This window comes from Neopsephotus bourkii, unplaced genomic scaffold, assembly GCF_033783945.1.
Source record: "Neopsephotus bourkii isolate Nb327-2 ecotype Australia unplaced genomic scaffold, CSIRO-AGI_Nbou_v1 NB_1053, whole genome shotgun sequence".
Classification (NCBI taxonomy): domain Eukaryota; kingdom Metazoa; phylum Chordata; class Aves; order Psittaciformes; family Psittacidae; genus Neopsephotus; species Neopsephotus bourkii.
In genome coordinates this window covers 3,701,846-3,724,465 of record NW_026901542.1, presented here as the reverse complement: position 1 = coordinate 3,724,465, position 22,620 = coordinate 3,701,846, and the positions used below count along the sequence as shown (strand labels likewise).

The window sequence follows — 22,620 nt, the reverse complement described above, 5'->3', positions numbered from 1 at the left end:
ACTAATCGGTGTTCTTTACACCCCTTCACACCCCTTCACACCAATATTTTTGGTGTAAACATTTTCCTGGACAACAGGTAAGTACAGATTGTACATATGTCTTTGTTCTAAACTCAGGTAATTAAGCATTGCTAGCACAACAGTTCACAACTGTTACCCCTCCCATTGTGGCCTAAGCAATTCTATTGGAAATGATGGAGAAGAGAAGGCTGCGTGGAGACCTCATAGCAGCCTTCCAGTATCTGAAGGGGGCCTATAGGGATGCTGGGGAGGGACTCTTCATTAGGGACTGTAGTGGTAGGACAAGGGGTAATGGGTTCAAACTTAAACAGGGGAAGTTTAGATTGGATATAAGGAGGAAATTCTTTACTGTGAGGGTGGTGAGGCACTGGAATGGGTTGCCCAGGGAGGTTGTGAATGCTCCATCCCTGGCAGTGTTCAAGGCCAGGTTGGACGAGGCCTTGGGTGATATGGTTTAGAGCAAGGTGTCCCTGCTCATGGCGGGGGGGTTGGAACTTGATGATCTTAAGGTCCTTTCCAACCCTAACTATTCTATGATTCTATGATTCTATGATGCTGAGAATAACAGTGATTTAGCAGTAAATTACCAAGTTATTTTTAAGTTGGTGCTAAATATGGAAGTCATAACCCTTTTGGTGCTCCAGACTAACCAGGCAAAGTTTTAGTATCTGAATCAGAAATAAGAGATTTTCATTTAGAAACATTTACTTTTGGTGTCTCAGTGTGAAAATGAAACAATCTTCATTTCCAATAGGTTTGGATGACTTTGGTTGTTTCCTTTTCTATGTATGTGCAATGTAGATTTGAATCTGTCACAGCATAAATATAGGTGTCTAATACCCTTTTTTTCAGATTTATAAGATTAATTACCTCCTTAGACTGTAATGCAGTCAACCGTATCTTCTTCAGGTTTTTTGCTTGTATTAGTTCATTATATATGATTAAGCTTTGTAATAATTTGTAATTGAATTGTCGTAACAGAAACTGAGTGTATAAAACAACTTGGCAAAGTGCCCATTTTATTATATTAATTCTGCCAAGTGGGTTGATAATAAGATTAAACTGGATTTGAAAGATTAGAGAGGCTTGTCTTAGGAGGACATAAAGGTTAGTTCCACATGGGTTTTCAACTGCTTAAAAAGGGCCATGATTTGAATTTTTGTCTGTTCTTTTATGATGAACTCTTTCTACAACCTTCTTCGACAGGGAAAAGGGTACCAAAAAATACATAAAAATAGCTGAAAATTTCTTTCCATTAGCTTTGGATGCTGAAATTGATCTACCAAGGTTTATTAATTCAGAAGCTTATGTACTGGGGCCTGACAGATAACTGAACGGGTGACCTACATCCTGCAAGAGCGTACTCAGACTGCTCCACTTCAGATGTTTTTATTTTATGCTTCATACTATAGGCAGAGTCAAAGGGGTCAGTGGGAGCTGCCTCTTTGCTTCTTTCACTGATTCTGCAGAAACTATTTCTGCCCATTTTAACTGCAAGACAGGCTGCACAAATGGTTGAAAATAGAAGTGACTGCCCACAGAAAGAAGTAATGAGGAAAAGCAGGCAAATACAACTCTGATGAAATCAGCAGCCTTCTTGGGCCATCAGATTTGTCTCTGTGGTGGGTGACTAAGTCCTCTTTGCAGCTTTTAATTCCTGTTTCATATTTATAATTAAAAAAATAAAAAATAAGCCTTGGCAAATTCAAATGCATCTGCAATTCTATTAAGATAGATAGGCCAAAAAAAATCTCTTTTTGTGTTTGCTTGGTTTAAGCCACACTATTATATAGCATTGCATGAAGCCTATTAAAAATGTCTTGCTGTTATTCCATGCTTGCATCCTTATATGCCTGCAGTTTTTCTCCACACCCAGATTAAAACTTCCTGATAAGCCCAAAGCAACGCACGAAAGCAAAGAACCAGAGCTATCAGTCTAGTACATCCAGCAATACAGAAATTGTAGAAAGCCATTTTGGCATGGTATTTGCTGTCCAGACCCTTCCTAAAGTGAAGATTTTGACTTTTCTAACAGCCTGAGCCAGTTAAACAAACCTGGAAATTCATGTTTGTTTGAGGTCTTCTGAGGGTTGGTGACTGGAAGAAGGCCTCCAATAGAGGTTGTCTGCTGTTCCATGAAAACTTTATGCTCTGCACAGTGTGAAAGAAAACTAATACTTCCCTTTAGCAATCAAAATCCTGCTAATATGGCAAGACGTGCTAGTATGATTCTTGAAAGTAGGAGTAAGCTGCTGTAATTGTTTTGTAAGACATTGTTATATTGCAGAAAGAAGACCTGGTGGCTCTGCCTTTCTCTTTCTCCTGCCCTTCCTTGGCTCTAATTAGAACAATTCTTGAAGTAGGTATCACCCAACAGAAACATCTTCTAACGTGTGTGGCAACTCAGTAAATCTAGATGTCAAGAGCAGAGGAGTCAGGAGTTCTGGCAGCTGCTGGATAATCATTCTTTGCCCCCTTTCAGATGCTGCATAAGGCTTCTGTCCTGTTTCCTTGCCAGAAGGATGAGCCAGGTGTGCGCAGGAAGATGAATCCTGAACTGTGGCAGTCAAAAGCCTGAGGCATGGAGCTGTGGAAAGAAACCCACACAGCAGCTGTGTTTTTCCTCCAGGAGCTTTGGAGAGCCCTGGCCCTTTCTGCCAGTCCCATGTCCTGGCATGACCCAGCCCAGGGCTTGCAGCCATCACACAGCCTGGTTCTCACCAAGCAAAGCAGGGCAAGATTATCACATTAGCTCCCATTTCTCTGCACAGCTGACTGGACCAAAAGCCAAGCAGACTAGAGGGAACATGTATCTGTATGCTGGTATGAGCTGGACGTGGGGATGTGAATCAGGCATTCCCTTCTCGCAGCTGTGGAAAAGGGTCTGTAACCTCCTAGAAGAGAGAAAAAAAGTGGCCAACGGAGCAGTAACATTGTAAAGCTCCTTTGCAAGACCTGCCAGAACCATCAATATTGTTTATTGTTTAATAACCAGCTTTCTTGTCTCCAGAAAACATATTCCGTAACCAAAGTTAGTGGGTATGTTCCAGCTGTGGTCCAGCTGTCACCCACTGCACAGACCTCCTTGAGGTTCCCTTAGGTGAGGCAAGACTAAACTTCTGGATGGGATAAATTGCACAGCTACTACAGGGCCAAGGACAAGACAAGAGCAAAAAACAGAGCAAAAGTCTGTTAGCTATAGGCTTCTAGAGCAGAGAAGGTGTAAGGTCAATGTAATTCACCACCTTCCTTTAATATGTACAGAATTTACAGAAGAAAGACCACAAAAAATGTGACATAAAAAGAGAGTTTAGTGGTCCACTTTAACGGTCATGGAGACATTTTGTGATCATAATAGAACTTAAAGCAGGTGAATACATCTGCTGTTCAAGATGGAGCACAGTTGTATAAAAAGGTACTAAATATTTTATTCATAAGTCTAGTAAGACTGGGAACTCAATTCAATTGACTGCACTGACCTACTTTTCATGAATACCTGATCTCACACAGCCATGCTGGCTGTCTCAGAACTGATAACACAACAGGTGAACATGCCTTCCTGACCACTTCAGAGTACTGAACTAAAGCATCATTTTTAGCTCCAGTGCTTTCTTTTTTGTGTTTTGTTTGAATTCATTGCAGAGATAGAATGATTTTTCCTTCATTTTTAGTATCTCGTTTCAATCAGAATTGCTTGCTTTGTACTTGCTGGATGCAAAAAACCTTTAGCACAGAGCATTACAATAATGTTGCTATCTTTCTTGCAGCCTTGTAGCTAGATTATAATCACTACAAATAATTTGGAAAATACAGGTGCTTATTCACTGTTGAACAAGCACATGTATTTTATAAATATTATATCATGTATATGTGTTACAAAACTATGTCCTGTCCGTGACATACTCTTCCTGTGACAGATTTCATCTATAGCAATTCAATACCCTGAAGTGGAAATTTCCAATCAATTGATTTCTTTTAATATTAATATATGGACACTCAAATTACTGCCATTTGTTTGAAACCTCTTACAAAATGGACTTTGATATTCTACAGATCTTTGTATAAAAGATGAAACTGAATTTGGCAATTCTCTCCATATTTCTTTTCCTTCTTCTAAGTAATAGGTTTTTCTGCATCTTTCTTCCTCACTGAAACATAGTGCTGTCCCTTTTATCTAAGAGCAGCATGCTACGTGTTACATGCGCTAATGAATTGGCATTTATAAAGCAGAATGTATACCGTATCTAAGATGACTGCTGTGAAAATGCCTGAGTTGCTGCACTCTCTAAATAGAGCACAATTATGGCATACGGTTGGAGTGCTTTTATCTGTGCTGCCACTGCTGGAAATTTAACTGTGTATGTGACCTGAATATTTAGAGCTCAATGGAAAATTCCATAAATGTAGTATAGCTTCAGAGCACCTAACAGCTGTTACAAAAATTATACCCATTATGCACCATTGCAAGATGATACATATGAAGCCCTTCTCCCATCCTGCGTGTATTCCGTCACTTGTATTCATGCAGTAATTTAAAAGTCCCTTTGAAATACAATTACTTAGGTGTTAAGTAGCTTGCATAATAATTCCACGGTGGTTTTCCTTCCCAGTATTTTCATACTCCTTCCTGGCTGTGCACAGTTAATGTTCAAACCTGAAAAGGCAGGGAGAAACTATATCATATATAGACCACATGTACTGTGTGCTTTTGTTTGCTTAGTTTGATATACATGGTAGAAGCCGCTCCCTAGCTGAGGAAACATAAAAAGTGAGGGAGCAGCTCTTCACACTCCTAGGTTTCTTATTATAATGGGGTGGAGCAGAGGTGTAATATATCCATGTATGCTCCTTTTCACTTTGGCTTACTACAGGAGTACAGCAACACCCCATAGCATCATTGCAGTTGGAACTGCGGAAACAACAAACAAGAGAGTTTGTAAGAGCAAAAAAGGGAGATTGCAAAGCATTGTGGTTTTAAAAGTACAGTTTAAGCAAGATTACACAACCTGCAGGCTGGCTTCTTAACTAATGATTCTTCCTGCCTCCTACTTATAGTTCAGTTCCTCCTGCTTTTATGCTGTTGGAACATATTAAGACACTTTTCTGTAGAGATGAAAAAGTGCTAAATGTGGTGCACACAACTGCCATTGACAACCTGCTGCTATAACACTGCATTGGCTTTTTAAATGGTCAGGGAAGGAGAGGAAGTATTAGCTGACATAGTGCGTGAGTGCCAGGCCTAGTTTCAATAGCACAGAGTTATCAAAGTTCGTTTAGAAGTAATGGCAGTTTACCTACCTAAAACCGTGATTTGTATGGAAAAGAAATTTCCCTGTGGAGAAGACCTGGAAAGGTTACAAATTCCAGCCCTTTGCCTACAGCTGAGTAGGATCAATACTGTCCACATCTGTCCTGACAGTGCTTGTGTAGCTTGACTTCCTGATCTTCCATAGGTGCCCCCATTTTCAAGTCCATCTGTTCAAGCACTCCCCATCCTTGCCCTCATAAAGTGGGGTTTTATGCCTAATGTCTAACTTAAATCTTCCTTGCTGCAGTACATGCCCATCACTACTTGTCCTAAAGCAGCAGAAAGAGAGAAGAGATTGTTCCCTTCCTCACTGCAATACAGGCTCTTCAAGTTGCTCGTTATAGTAACCCCTTATTAGTATTAATAAGAATCATCTCTTCTATCTATGCAATGGCAAGAAGAGGAGATTGCGTGTGAGGGTCTGTCAGTAAAAATGAGAGACAGAGAAGAGAGAACTAACCAGCTGTCTAAATCTGGGTAATAGCAATCTGCCTCCGACACATTACACAGCAGTCAGCATACTGGGACATGTAGAAGTAGAGCTAAAATTAATCCTTGCTCCCATGAGGACACTGCAACTCAGGAGGATTCGCACAAGGGAATAGTCCTTAAGTACTCCTTAGCATCAGGAACATGATTATAGGATACTCTTCTGAAGCTCAGCCTCAGGGAAGGGATTTATGCAGGCCAGATTTGTTATAAGGACTTGCAAGTGAACACTTTTAGGAAGATCTTTTTCAATCAAATCCTGTTAAAATAATTGGAGTTTAAGGCAAACTAGTGTTTAAAATAGGTGATAAAAATGACTTTACTGGTTCACAGTTTAGTAATGTTGTCACCTCAGATTACAGTACAATCACATTAGGTAAAGACCCCATTGAAGCCTCCACTCTAATTTCCCTATTCCTGGCTTCTTTTGGATAACACAGAGGCATCAGAGCAGGTTAATGTCATTGACTATCTCTGTTCTTGTAATACTTTGCATCTTCTCCAGGTCTCCACTAAATTCTATAACTGATCACAAATGTCAAGTCCCATTTCAAGTATGAGAGTCATGACAAAGCTAACACTTAGAAAGCACCGTGCCCAACAGCCATGTCAGAATAATGCAGTCACATCCAAGCACCTTGTGGAGAACTGGTAATCCAGCCAAAGGTGAACTTGACCTCAGAAATGTTAATTGGCAGAAGATAAACATTTTCTGAGTGCTAAATTAGAAAAATAATTGGGAATATGGCAAGGGATTCTTAAGAAAAAGATTGTATTAAAAAAAAAAATCGCTGTTTTTTAACACAGCAAAGACTCTCCAGTATTGAAGATCCAAAATATCCCTGACCCCCTAATTATTATTTGTAATTGCCCTCATGCTGTCAAGAGTTTTCTCAGTTCTGTGAAGTGAATTTAATGACATACGATGCCATTAAAGCTAAAGCAACTCATACAACCTGCTGGAGCTGCACATAATTAAAATGCACTGGAAATGCCCTCATGGATGAACTTAATGTCATCCCCCCCTTCAGGAGAGAACAGTATGTTCATGTACTGTCAGAGAGAAGCAACCACCTTCTGCACACAGGGAGTGCTACTGGTGGAGCAGGGACTGAGAGCAAGGCAAGGATCTGCTCCTTTCCGTTGCTCACACCACCCCTCGTATGCCACAGGAAAGGAGCCCTAGTGCACCACGGTCATGCATGCCCAAAGAAACCTTTAGCTGCACAAACAAGGCTAGGGTAACTCCATGCACCCCAGCACACCAGGTACATACAAACCTCTTAAGGGGACTCATGGGCAGCTGGCAATCTGTTCAGCCTTCCCATGGCCTCAGGGGTGTAGATGTACAGAGCCTGGGCCAGGTCCCAGCGTGGGCCTGGGAAGGAGGCATTGTGCCAGCCCCAACCTTGGACTCATGAAAACCTCAGCAAGTTCTGAGGGATTATTTGTACTCACTGGTATTGTAACTTAAAGGCCCAGATCAATTCCAGTACAAAAAAAATAGCACCAGCTGTCACCTACTTGTTTCCTATTTACAGCAGTAAAGTCACCTCTCACAGGACTCGAGTGATTTTTCTAAATCTCACTTTTACTACTTTTTCATCTAATGGTAATTTTGAGACTGACTGTTCTTGTTAACTTAATCCATAAGCCAAAAACTTAAATATTTTTGGTGACAGGCATATTATTGTCTTTCTATCACACTAAGTTAATGTCTACACTCTCTTGACACGTTTAATACAATTCCTACTTTTACAGTGCAAAGCATGTTGGAATACACAGGATTATCTGGGATTAATACTTTGGCTTTATCTTGCATTTTGACCCAAACTTTTTTCAATGTTTTCATTGTTTCAATCATAGAATCATAGAATAGTTAGGGTTGGAAAGGACCTTAAGATCATCAAGTTCCAACCCCCCTGCCATGGGCAGGGACACCTCACACTAAACCATATCACCCAAGGCCTCATCCAACCTGGCCTTGAACACTGCCAGGGATGGAGCATTCACAACCTCCCTGGGTAACCTATTCCAGTGCCTCACCACCCCAACAGGAAAGAATTTCCTCCTTATATCCAATCTAAACTTCCCCTGTTTAAGTTTTAACCCATTACCCCTTGTCCTGTCACTACAGTCCCTAATGAAGAGTCCCTCCCCAGCATCCCTATAGACCCCCTTCAGATACTGGAAGGCTGCTATGAGGTCTCCATGCAGCCTTCTCTTCTCCAGGCTGATCAGCCCCAGCTTTCTAAGCCTAAAAATGCTGATATCTTTTCTCTTGAGGGAGCCCCATTGACTTCAGCCAGACTTCACTGGAAGTTATTGAGTATTCACAGATTCATAGAATTGTTTGGATTTGAAGGGGCCTTTAAATATCATCCAGTTCTAACCTCCCTGCCATGGGCAAGGACTCAAAGCCCATCCAGTCTGGCCTTAAACACTGCCAGGGATGAGGCATCCATAATTTCTCATGGCAACATGTTCCAGTGTCTCATCACCCTTACATTAAAGAATTCCTTTCTATATCTACTCTCTTTAAAACCATCAATAGACTCAAAGCCAGAAACTCCAGAAACGTGACCCTTCAGCAGCAACTTTGTTAGTTAGCATTATCCTTTAGGAAGGATGGAGCACTGTTCCACCAATTCTCCCAGTTTAACTGCAAATCATTGAAAAGCCCAGTTCCTGAGTTCATGGGACAGGGAATTAAACATTTTACAAGGAAAAAAATTAATATAGGCTTAATGTTTGTGGAGAAAAGTTTAGAAAAAGGAAACTATAATGCACTGAAATCCCACAGAACAGATAAAAATTATTCAAATGTTCTCTTAAAGCCTTTCTGGTTTTAAAGCTAATCTGAACATTTTGCATCTCTCTGACTCATGATACTTAACACAGGGGAAAAAAATACTAATGCTGGGAGTATTTGTGTACTTACTTCCAATGACTTGCAAAGGGAATGCAATTGACATCTGCTACAGTTGTATTTGGACCAGTACATGTGATCACTTCATTTAAGTGAAGGATTTGCTTTCATTTGAAAGCAGAAACATTAAATGTTGTCATGTGCTGCACTAATAGGATAAATCTGGGATTTCCACAGAACCTCCCTGATGTCTGTTATAATGATGATTTCATCACAAAGAAAATCTTGTTATCTAAGACTGTTTTATCCCATGCAGTTTTCTGGTTTGAGTTTAGAAGGGAGGATGACTGGCAAGAGCAGGAAGAGTCAAGGCATCCTGGCAACACAAAGCACATTATATACTGGTGATCCAGCCCAGCAATGACTATAGCCATAAGAGCTGCTTAACAACCTGCATGAAAGGAGCTTGTATCTCCCAGTAGTTCTTTCTTGCAGGTCCCAGTGACATCGAGTGCCATACTGGCAGCTGCCATTCCTTGGACTGGTGCTACTGGCTCCAACCCAGCAGGCAAGGAGGATAAGGGGACAGTGCTCTTGCACTGATGCCATAACCCCTGAGGTAGCAGCCAGCTATGTCATCTGTGGAATAGGTCCTCAGCATTTCAGGGGCTCCTGTAGAAATGGTAACACAAAAGCGACCCCTGCACTAAGTTGTTTCTAGGCAAAATATCCACTCTGTATGTAGACAGCTTCATTCCTTAAGCCACCTTTCACAAGCCCTTTCTCCCCTTAAAATCATTAACAGGTATTTAGAAAGAAAAAAATTCAGTTTCATCTTTGTTCTTAGCTCCTTATTTCATACCTCAAAGTCCTGTAGGAATAGTTACTTACCTGTGGAGTTTTCACTCTACCTCATTATTATTGTTACACTGCATGAAATAAAACATGGAATTGAGACAGCAAAAAGCACACAAGGAGCAATTTCCTGTCCTGGGTTTCATGTATATGGTAAGAATAAACAGCAGATGTCAGCACTAATCCAGAATTTGAAATGTTCCTATGGAATTTAATCAGACCCCACTTTACTGCCCTCAAAATGCTTATGCTCAGCCTGTGAAGAAACTCATCAAAATCTCTGCTTGGAAACAGAAATATATTTCTATTTAAAGAATCTTAGCAAATTTTAAGTATCACTTGTAGTCTATGAGTATTCCTAGCTAGCAAGGGAGCACATCTGTATGGGTAAGTTTTTTGCCTATCCTTGCACTAAAAGATCACCAGATCTATGCGTTTCCCTAAAAATAAAAATAAGCTTTTAAAAGTGACTTCAGAACAGATAGTAGTTTGAAAAAGGGCAGGTGCAAAGGTTTGAGACCTGACGAGCAACAGGTAGGCCTGAAGCTGAAGGACAGAGGAGAGTGAGAGGGCTCTTGGTGCAGTTGGCAAGTGAGGGCAGCGGCTCAACCTTGCTTTGGGGTAGAACAGGATGGGGCAAGTGAGTGAAACAGATGTAGAACATATCTTCTGTGGCCAGGGGTAGAAGTGGACTCATATCTACTGAACAAGATATACAAACCACTGAAGATTTTTCCAGAAATAAAGCCTCACTTAGAGTATTGTGTGCAGTTCTGGTGTCCTCAACATAAAAAGGACGTGGAACTGTTGGAACAAGTCCAGAGGAGGACCACGAGGATGATCAGGGGACTGGAGCACCTCCTGTATGAAGACAGGCTGAGAAAGTTGGGGCTGTTCAGCCTGGAGAAGAGAAGGCTGCATGGAGACCTCATAGCAGCCTTCCAGTATCTGAAGGAGGCCTGTAGGGATGCTGGAGAGGGACTCTTCATTAGGGACTGTAGTGATAGGACAAGGGGTAATGGGTTAAAACTTAAAGAGGGGAAGTTTAGATTGGATACAAGGAGGAAATTCTTTCCTGTTAGGGTGGTGAGGCACTGGAATAGGTTGCCCAGGGAAGTTGTGAATGCTCCATCCCTGGCAGTGTTCAAGGCCAGGTTGGACGAGGCCTTGGGTGAGATGGTTTAGTGTGAGGTGACCCTGCCCATGGCAGGGGGGTTGGAACTTGATGATCTTAAGGTCCTTTCCAACCCTAACTATTCTATGATTCTATAATTTGCATTACAAGTACACATAAACTGTGTTTTGTAGTTCACAAACTGCATGCTGAACCTCAAGATGAGGGAAAAGGAGAATTGCATCCTCCCTCTCTGTCTGGTCCCCACCGCTTGGAGATCAATGGACGACATGCAGCTTACATTAACAGGCTGCCTCCCTGGCCCTGGAAACTTTTTCAGCTCTTGAAGAAGGTGGCCAAAAGGAAAATGTAAAATATGCCACGGATTGCAAGGACATTTCCCACCAGCATGAGGCACAGTGAAATTCCTCAGGGTTTTAACCTTTGTCATGGCTACTAGAGATACAAGAACATACTGCCTACGATAGAGCCCAAGATTACTCTTTCCAATATCTCTGGGGAGATCTCTCAAATCCTGCAGCAACCTGATGTCTGCAGCAAATCATCCCTGACAAGACTGCACCAAATAGTAATCTTTCAGCCAGGATTTCTCCCAATATTGGAGCATTTTTAATACCAATACATAGGAATATGTGGATTTATTCTGTTGGTTTGAGGGATGTGTGTTTATTTTTGGAAGCATTTTTCATCAAAACCAAAAATTAGCAGCCTTAATAGCTTTATTATCTACAACTATAGCTTTGTCTCCAAGGATCACATGTTCCATAACTGACATTGAATGGAAGAGGACAAGAAGTATACACAGGGTCAATTATAAAAGTAAAAATAGCTTGGCTATTTAAAATCGTATTAATTCTTGTTACAAAACCAAAATGACATCTGCTTACATTATGAACTTAGAAGACTCAGACAGTTCCCCCTGAGCTGAGAGCTAAATCTCAGACTGAACAAACTGGCAAGATGCCCAGAGCCACCTTCAGTTTTAGCAAACACCACCACCCCAGGTCACATCCAGCTGCCTCCCCTGTCATTCCACGATCTTTGCTCCCTGAACAACTTTGCTCCACACTGGTTTTCTGAAAAATAAGTAGGCTGCTTTCATTAACTAGTAAAACAATTTACTTTGATTCATCTCCTCTGAGCAGAAGAACATAAGAGATCATCAATCTTAACTTCTCTGTCAGCACAAGGATGTCAAACCAGAATTAAGTGCTGGAAAAACTGTTGAGGGAGAAAGTGGAAAACCGAAAAGTAGAATGAAATAGTGTGAATCCTCTTCCTCAAAAGAGGGGAAAGGAAATACTGCTGAGCTGCCTTGCTGCTAGTAGCTGACATTCTGTCAGGTTAGAAACTTCATTTTTTACGCAGAATCGGAGACATCAGTGTACCTGAGAGCTGCAGGCTTCTAATGAATTCAGACAAAAAAGAGAAAAGCAAACAAATTCTCCTGTGAATTAGCAGTGCTTCGATCTCCACTTTTCATGATAACAATTGCTTATATTAAATATTAGAAATTAGTTGTATCATCTCTTTTTTTTTGCACAGTACTCCCATGCAGGATTACAGTCCTCTCCTGCCTTCACCTGTGAGCGGTTCTCTTCAAGGTGTCTTCTTTCACCCTAAGTGGTATCTGGCTCTTTTCTAAACAGAACCATAGAAAAGTGAATTTTCTACCCATTTCAACACTTTCTTCATGAATAGCAGATGTTTTAATGCATAACCCTTAGGGATAGGATTAGCTCTATATCACACTCTGAAGATGAGGAAATTCCAGTGGCTCTAAAAGTAAAATGAAATCACACATTCTGCCTACCATATATATCCCACATCTAGACTTTAGATATAAAAAGAATTAACAAAAAAAACCACTTCAGCTGTTCTACATTACTGCTCCAGCAATGACAGATGAGAGCTGAAGCAATTGGCTCCATAACTGGTGCTATCTTCTACTCTTTAATATCCCTGCAAGCCAGAAACTTACAGTAGGTGACAAGTGACCTTCCACTTAGCTCAGTGGCCGGCAATGTTAGCTCCAAACTGAACACAGCATAACAACCTGACAACACATACACAGAGGTGAGCTTCCTGTCAGATTGAAGCTTTTGCAAATGCTAGCAGGTGAGCAAAAAAAAAGGATTTTAGCCACTGAAGATGTCTAATCATCTGGGAGCCACCGAGGACAACAAAACAAATGCTGCTTATTATCAAAGTAATTATGGCTTTGTGTTCCAAGTCAGTTTGGTCCCTCTAGTCATTTCACATGATGGCAAGCAGCAATCAGAAGCTAGACCCTCAGAACACTACCTCCTAATGCCCACAGAGACGTTCTAATAGAGGGACCCTGAAGTTGCTGCTGATAGCTCTCAAAGAAAGGATACAAATAAATATGAATATGCCAATGAATGCATTTTCCTGATGGAATATAAGAAGGGAATCACCTACATTATTGAATGCAAACTTTTATTAAATTTCAGTTTACTGCTTGCTTCCTGAAATTGTTTTGGACTAGTGAAATGTACTTATTGGTATACAGGAAATTCAGACAAACACAAGTGTTCTAGGTAACATCTAAAGGAGACTTTAAAAAACCAAAGTTTATGAATGCAGAGCTGCAATTTGTGTGAAAATAAGTGAGACTGGTTAAAAATATCCAAGCATCCTGTAAACAAGGCCATTCATGAAATGTCAAGTCAATTGGAAGTGTGTGGTTCTCTCAGCAGTGCTCTCATACCCTTTCTCAAAAGGAGCTTCTGACCATTCAGTCACTCCTTTGTTTGCTTTTTATTCTTATCTGTGACTCCATCTGTCACAAGACCTTCCATATCCTTAAATATTATTTCTTATCTGACCACTCTAGTCTAAAAGCAGATAAAATATTTATATGTTACATAAATATATGCCACATAGGAGAGTGACAGTGAATATGACATTTCAGGCATGTGCAGTCACATAAAGACATGATTTCATACTGAAAAAGATGCAACCTCCATACACTTGCAGGGGTGTTAAAACTTCTTGATTGTCACTTTATATCAGTATCAGAAAAAAACACATTGACAAGATTGTGCCAAACAGCCTTTTGGGTATGAACAGAGACATATTTTTGGACCTTAAGCACCCCTCTCAGAAAACAGAATTTAGCTCATTCATCCCTTCAGAGAGTTGAAGTACTAAAGAGAATAGTGCTTTCTACCTAGTAAAAGCTTTTATCATATCATACTCTTTGTCACAGTATTATCACTTGTACTTCTTTCCAGTAACAGATTGCTGCAAGGCCATGAGCAGTTCTTTAATGTTTTGTTTTATTCCTACTATCTGCCCACTTACTCAGTGTCTTATCTAAAGATACATTAGAATATTTAGACTACATTGATTCATTTCCTCCCAAATACTGCTATGGAAATATTCAGAATAGTACCTGAGAGCTTCATACACAGTCAAGAATTTATTTTCACATCCTCCCTGTGAGAAGGCAGCTATTATTGTCCCTATCTTTGTACTTGGAGAATTAATGCATTGAAAGACAGAAACTGGATTTACTCTAAATACCTATTTAGGTGCCTATATTAAGAATATAGGCTGTGAAGGTTACAGCTCCAGCTCTAAGCATGCTTTTGCAATAATCCCAAGTCAAGTACTTGCGATATAAGATTCCAGGTCCCTTTTGTGTCCCCTTCATTTATTTCTCTCCTCCTGGTCCTATGAACAGCCATTCTTTGCTACAAGATGTCACTCCTTTATAAAATCTTGTTCCGATCCTCTTTGCCCTTTTCCACTCCATTTGAAGTGATTTATACCCACCCACCAGAATAGCCTTTGGGCAGTAACGTATTGGGGTTTGGACTGATCACAGCTCAGCAGCTACACAGGGATCCGAACTCAAACTTTTCAGTCTTTGCAAAGTCATTATAGGAAAAAAAAAGAAAGAACCATTCACAATTGCCATCACTACTTTAGTTTTGAAGGAAGCTTGGTTTTGTCAGCCAGGGTAAGTTTGAGACGTTACTTACACAGAGGCTCACTTCGTTTCTGGACCCCAAATGTTATGCAAAAAACCAGGGTGAATACTCTAAACCATGTTCTGCATGTAGATAGAGTCCCAGTTTCCTCTTTTACATCCTGATTGGATTTAATCACACAGCATGAAGCATACTCGTAGTGCTTTTAATTGAAAGGTTGTCTATAATTCTATCCCCCCTAAATTTTGATGTGTAGTTGTTTCTGTAAGATATCAGAAAACATTCAAAGATATCCTCCTTATGATTTTGAACTTTAATAGCACCTTTAGTTCAAGTGCCATGTGAATGGAAACTACAGAATCTGTCCCATGTGGAATTCCAGAATTATTTTTGTTCCAAATAAAATGAGCCATTAAAGTATTAAAAATGAGCATTTATTCAGTTTAAAAATAAAAATAAAAAAAAAGTTTTGTTGGATTGACTCAGAAATTAATAAAAAAACACATACACAAAATAAGGCAACCTTAGAAATTAGTTTGTAAACCTGATGGTGTCACGGTTTAACTTCAGCTAGCAACTAAGCGCTGCGAAGTTGCCAAATCACAAAAAGGTAAAACCTTGGGGTAAGAACAGTCTAATAATGGAAACAAAGTAAAATATAATAATAATAGCAACAACTATAATAATAATGATGATGAAAAGGAGTGGGAGAGGTATAAATATATGCATATTTATGCATACATGCTTTTCCTGGTCCATGGACCAGGTTCTCCTCTGGTAGCTGCCTACCTTGAGCTCTTGCCTTGTAACCAAAGGTAACCATGTGGATGCCCCAACTCTGTAAGTATTCAAGGCCATGTTGGACAGGTCTTTGAGGAACCTGACCTAGTGGAAGGTGGAATCATAGGATCATAAAATAGTTAGGGTTGGAAAGGACCTTAAGATCATCAAGTTCCAACCCCCCTGCCATGGGCAGGGACACCTCACTCTAAACCATATCACCCAAGTCCTCGTCCAACCTGGCCTTGAACACTGCCAGGGATGGAGCATTCACAGCCTCCCTGGGCAACAATTGAGGAGTGGGACTGTTAGTAAGAATCATGCAATAATTTGGGGTTAGAGTACCTTGCTCCGAAGATTAACCGTCTTCCCTTTGTCTCAGTATTTCCAGTGTACTTCTTATCCTGTGCATTTTTATGTGCTTATTATTTATTATTATACCTCATTTCCTGCTGACTTCTCTTCTTTAATCCCTTTACTTCAGTCTTGCTTTGATCCTCCCAGCTGCATATCTGCCCTACTGCTACATATTTTATGGGGGTTTAGGTGTTTACTTTTTATTAATCCTTTCCTCTTGTGTTCCTTTCTCAGTACCTCACAGAACTCTCTTCCTGCCAGGCCCTCATTTCCCCCTTTACCTTGCTAGTCCTTGTTTTTCTCCATATATATATATATGTATATATGTTATGCATTTTATATATAATATATATATATTTGTATATTTCTCTATACAAATATATGCATATATTCAAGGACATCTTTGTGCAAGCCATCTTCCAGGACATCTTTGGATCTTTTTGGCATGGCAAAATTAGCTGAAACGGCCTCAGCAGAGCTAGTTTTTATGCCAGGACAAGCCTTCCACATCTCACAAACTGACCACTTTTCTCACCCAGAAATAGCAGGAGCGGTTTATTCTCAGGAGCTGTCAGAGGATCCCTCTTTCACACAAGAGTGATGTGTCCCCTGTAAAATTCCATCTGAAGCCACAGGTTGTGCTCACAAGAGATCTCAGAGGTAGTCAACAACAATATCTGCAGCCTTGGATGCTTGACCACAGCTGAAACATGACAAAGAGCTTCTTTTTCACCAAGGTCTCTGCAGGGACCCTGATTATAGCATCTCCTACCTGTAGCTCTGATGGGACTACTACACATGTGATGTTATACATAACAACAAAACCAGAAAATCATTGTACACTGCTTAGCTTATCAGGCAGACCTATACCTCATCCCAGTTGTTAACATGTCTGAGTTTCCCTTCCTATTTCTTACAAATGCATACTTCTGGTTCTCATAAAAACATAATACTTCGCAGAAGATCACTAATCCATACTATGTGTGGGTCTGACCCAGTACACCTAAATTCTGCTGAAGAAGCAGGACTAGCACTGCTGAGGGATTTAGATGAAAACTTCAGCCTGGCTAGGCCAGCAACCCTGCTCAGCTCAGCCATTTCCTGCACCAACATATGCAACCAGCTGATGCATGATTCAGGGGGCCTACAGGGATGCTGGGGAGGGACTCTTCATTAGGGACTGTAGTGATAGGACAAGGGGTAGTGGCTTAAAACTTAAACAGGGGAAGTTTAGATTGGATATAAGGAGGAAATTCTTTCCTGTTAGGGTGGTGAGGCACTGGAATGGGTTGCCCAGGGATGTTGTGAATGCTCCATCCCTGGCAGTGTTCAAGGCCAGGTTGGACGAGGCCTTGGGTGAGATGGTTTAGAGCAAGGTGTCCCTGCCCATGGCAGGGGGTTGGAACTTGATGATCTTGAGGTCCTTTCCAACCCTAACTATTCTATGATTCTATGTGCTCAATGTCCCCGTGTCCCTGAGTGTGTGCTGGGGCTCTCCCTCACAAGGGTGGAGACAGGCTCACAGCTCTTAACTCACTGCCATCTTTTTGGACACGAGGGACAGCCACAACACAACAACCACTTATAATTACTAACACACTGACTTGCTATTTTCCTATTCTTTTACACACGATGGACACAGAACTGGTCTGTAGCCTCATAAACTCTGTAAGATGTTATAACTTGGCTATCATGTTACTTTTGATATTTCTTCTGATTCTTCCACCACATTCTGTTGAAATAAGCGAAACTACTTCCCCAAAAGTTACTGATGCAGCTGAAATCTATCCCATGCCAATAATGTAGGTAGTACTTTAGTGGTTACTTATAGAGGAAATTAAATATTAAGAAGAAAAATATTGTAAGTACCCAGATAAAAAAATAACAATATTTAATATAGCTGCTTCTCCAGAAATGACATCAACATGTATATTTTAAATATATTCAGGGTATAAGCAAGATCTCAAGGGAACCCTGTTTCCAGCTATGCTCATGCTTTGCCTCACTGATGATTTTAGTATCTTGATTTACATCCCTTTCTGTTTGTTTCGGTGCTTTCAGAAGGGGGGATTTAAAAACAATTTGAAATGCAAGAATACTGGTCTAGAAATTCTTGGAAAGAACTCAGCTGTGCCATGTAGAGAGGAACAGCTTTGATGTATTCGAGGAAGTGCTCCTGCTGAGCTGGCGTTTTACAGTTTGTTTCTGTCCAAACCGAGCAGCTCACACTGATTCATTAGCAAAGGATCTGTTCTTTGCCAGATCACACTTGCCTATGCCAAGTTAGTTTAGCCAGGCACCACCAGTTCCTGTATGTGGCATGTGCATAACCTTTCCAGTGTGGTCACATATTACAGCTATTGGCAAGGAAATACTGGAAATGGTTTTGCTTTTTAAAAAGATTACTTGAATGTATGGACACATTTACAAGACTTGTATCAAATCCCAAAGATTTTCAGCAGTAAAATCTGCAGTTTGCATGTTAAACATGTGCCAAAACCTATGTTTGATTAATCAATGCAAAAATGTCTATTTCTGCATCAAACATGCGGAATGTGTTTTGGTCAGATGCAAAGCTGTCTTGGTGCTAAATGAAGACAATTTCTAATGTGAAATTCCTGGCTCCTTTTCCACTGATTTGTGACACCTCTGACTGCCCTCCTCCATCTTCAGTATGTTCACCAGCAGCACCTGCCTGCTGTTTACAAGAGCTTCTATACCTCTTAAGAGCTTCCACCTCTGGGTGAAGGAAGTGATGCCCATGGTACCACCTTAATGCACACAAGATTTTCCTGTTTTGTAAAAGGTTACCTTTCTACTGCAGCTGGACCCTAAAATGGAGAAACAGACTCTCCAGCTAGAAACTGCTTTTCTTCACTGTAAAATTTACCATCAGCCTCCAAATTTCCTGCTAGCTGCCCTGCTGACTGCGTATGAGTTTTCCTTTATCTAAGACAGCAGCTTATTTTCGAATTGTCTTGCCAATCCAATGTTTATAGTTGTTTTTTTTTTTAATGGGATGTAAATATGTCTATAAAAGGAAGGGAAACTGTTCTTTCTGTGAATATTGCTGGTGTTACAGAATTACAAAATATCTTGGACTTTAAAAGATGTTTCATGCAGGAATTACAAGTGAGAGTAGGATCATGAGTTAGAGTGATGAGGAACCTAGAGAGAGAGACACAGCATCCTCTCCCAGCAAGCAATAGCTCCAGAGATGCACTGGGTAGCATTTATGAGGGGCTACAGTCTGCAGCAAGGGGCTGCCTTCCCACAGCAGTAACTGTTCCAGAATATGTATCTGTCCTCTTTCTTGCTGCATTTGAGCTGCTTAAACACCTTTTACCTCACCTTTGCAGTGAGATAGTAACATTTGGAACAAAGAATATTGAGTATTGATTATCTGATAGTTTAAGCTAGGAAGTGTTAAAACCTTTCTGGTACAAAAACATGGAAGGAACACTGGGAACCCATGTGCCCTGGTTTCAGCTGGATTAGAGCTAATTTTCTGCCTTAAACTGTGACACCATGTTGAACTACACTATTTACACCAAACTGAATCCATATTTTTTGTTATCATTTGCCCAGGAAGTTCTCATTAAATTATATAAGCTCACTACATGCTTTTTTTGTAATTGTAACTCTTCCTGCATAAGCAAGCTGGATGAGATTGCTATATGAGAGGGCAGCAGAAGTCCATGTTCAGTTTCTTCCTAGATCAAGGAAAAAAGCCATTGGAATAGATCAGCCACATCTGAAATTAATTTTCTGTCTGATGACCAAGAATAAAGAGCTTTTCTTTGTGTACTGTTTGTTTGCATAATTACATTAAATTATCCTTCTAAATGTGTGCATAAGATAGATGCCTGCTTCAGTATCTTGGTGATACAAGACTGCTTGATGTAGGGGCAAGGTGATATTTAGCCAAGCATTAGAGACATGTGAGGAGCTGATGACTGGCTCTAAACCTGTGATTTACCATGGCAAACAAGGGGCCAAAAGAACAGATGACTGTGTAGTTCAGCACTTAACTGTGACAGCAGCAGACTTCGAAGTCCTGTTCTGACTCTGAGCACCATTTCTGCATTCTGCATTGAACTGTCATCAGGTAAGATAAAGAAACATGTCACGGTAGGAGAAGCTTGAGTCAAGGCAGGTCCATTGTCCCCTAGGGCGAGGATGCTGTTCTGTGAGTCTTTGCTCTCCCCTCTGCTTTCTGTGGAATCTATGAGCCTAAACAGCAATATGGCTCCACTCAGGGACACAACTGAGAGACCAAGAGTAGTATTTGTCAACACTCAGCCTATGGTATCTAAAAGCCCAATATGGTGACACAGAGAGCCTCAATATTTGATTTCTTTTGCAAAGTTATGGACAGCTGAGGTTTTCCAAAAACTGGAATTTGCTTTAAACATTTCTAAGTAGACTTCAAGGCAAAAGCAGACATCTTTCAGGACAACCCAGGCTTGAATCTGTCTCAGCATCTATATAAAGAGACTACAGTATTTCAAGACTCTATGTGGCAATGCAGTACTGTACTATTTCCTCACTTAATTACTTAACACAGTGATAGACTCAATATCCGAAGCAATAATTACAAGGTCTTCTGGAGTCAAACCTCAGTTTGTTCATATGTTTTGAACTAAATGAAAGCTGTGTGGATGCATTTAAGGGACATTGTTCCACCTTGACAGACTTTTATCCTGGGACACGCAGCTCCTGCTGTACTCATGGCAGAAGAAAGGAACATCTGTCCGCAGAAGGGCATTTAGACACACACGCTCTGACTATGAAGAAGTAATTGGCTTCATAAAGTACGTTGATAGAAATTGAAAAGTATATCCTTTATATGAAAAAGCTTACCTGGACAGAAGGCTAAACATGCTTACATGGTAGTGGATGTACTTACCTAAAGAAATAATGAGCACAACAAAAGATCAAGTCACTTTTTGAGGAAAACAAACAGAAAATTTTAAATAGCTGATATAATTTAAAAACAAATGAAGCTTTAAAATCATATTCTACTTTTTCTACCTCATGACTCCAAGATGCTGCCAAATTGAATTAGTACACAACAGTCAAGTACTGATGGGCATTTTCACCTACTCTCTCCTTTTATACATATAGACATATCAATACAGAGAGCGAGGGGATTCATGAGCATGAAACCTGAAAGAACTGATGAGCATTTACTTTTCTATTTCACTATGTGAAGTCCTCAATTCTCCTAAGAAGCAAGTCAGCCCTGTTTTGTTCTTTGACGTGTCAAGAAAAATTTATTAACCTGGAGCTGAACAGAAAGGATGAATGGTGTGGTTTAAATGAAGATTAAAATCATACTTATCTCTTAAACACTAACGGTTACAAAGCAGGGTATAGATAAGGCATTAAGTAATTTCAATTACTTAAAATGCAAGCAACGTGCATAACCACTCAATGGCAATATGTGTGTCCATTTGCTAAAGCTCCTTCTTCTTCTTCCTGTGGGCATCCTGATGACAGCACTCCTTACATCAAAGCACAAGAATCCAAAAGATAAAAGAAAACTAATGGTTATCCATGTATGTGCCAGTGAACATGAGAGCAGATTTTAAAAGAACAACACACTTAACTTTTCCTCAGCAGAAAATGTTTGGTACCTGGCACTTTTGAACCTGGAAGTATGAATCTATTCTATAGGCACTGAAAAAAAAGTGAATTTCTCTTTATACAACTTTGAAATTGTATAAAGGACATGGAACTGTTGGAAGAAGTCCAGAGGAGGGCCACGAGGATGATCAGGGGACTGGAGCACCTCCCATATGAAGACAGGCTGAGAAAGTTTGGGCTGTTCAGCCTGGAGAAGAGAAGGCTGCATGGAGACCTCATAGCAGCCTTCCAGTGTCTGAAGGGGGGCCTATAGGGATGCTGGGGAGGGACTCTTCATTAGGGACTGTAGTGACAGGACAAGGGGTAGTGGGTTAAAACTTAGGGTAAGTTTAGATTGGATATAAGGAGGAAATTCTTTCCTGTTAGGGTGGTGAGGCACTGGAATGGGGTGCCCAGGGAGGTTGTGAATGCTCAATCCCTGGCAGTGTTCAAGGCCAGGCTGGACAGAGCCTTGGGTGAGATGGTTTAATGTGAGGTGTCCCTGCCCATGGCAGGGGGATTGGAATTAGATGATCTTAACTATTCTATGATTCTGTGAAATAAGTGGCTTTGTAACACAGACCAACATTTCACAGCAGTTAAGTCACAGGTATCAGCTCACTAAGGAGCTATGTTACCAGATCTCCATCTTAATTTTCATGAGGAATTAATATTTTTCTGGTACTTTACAACATTGGGTCTTGAAATGGTATCTATGCTTCCTTATCTGCTCTGAACTTGATAGCTTTCATTTTCTCACTCAGTTTTCTTTCCTTTTGTAACAACATCAGTTGGTTAAAGTTTAAGGTCCTTTAAAGGTCCATTCCAACCTAAACCAGTCGATGATTCTATGATACTATGATTCTATGATACTATCATTCTAAGATTGATTTGATGATTCTGTGATTTATTCATAGAAACAATCACATGCAGAATATTTTGAACAAGTTTTATAGTATGGAATAAATAAATAAATTTGTTTCTAATGAAATAAAATATTTGCTTCTTGTGGAAAAACTTTGTAAGTTTCAACTCTTTAATCAGTGTTAGAAATCTGCATATACATAATTGAAATCTCTTTGAGCTGATTGTAATTGATAATTTCTCTGCAGTTTCAGATGACAGCAAAATACAGTTTTTTAAATGCTCACCGATAAAATGGGATCCTAGAAATAGTGGGGAGAAAATTTTTAAACAAACCAAGTAAGTTGCTGAAAAC

The 22,620-nt window shown here is 40.3% G+C and overlaps 1 long non-coding RNA gene across 5 annotated transcripts in view; it reads right to left on the bottom strand.

Moving 5' to 3' along the window:
• Positions 1-22,620, bottom strand: part of LOC133216475 (uncharacterized) — a 149,879-nt gene that overhangs the window by 106,395 nt on the left and 20,864 nt on the right. For all 5 annotated transcript variants that reach the window (XR_009726647.1, XR_009726645.1, XR_009726649.1 and 2 more), the window contains exon 3: positions 19,806-19,871. This is a non-coding gene — a long non-coding RNA (uncharacterized LOC133216475). The remainder of the gene's footprint in view (positions 1-19,805; positions 19,872-22,620) is intronic.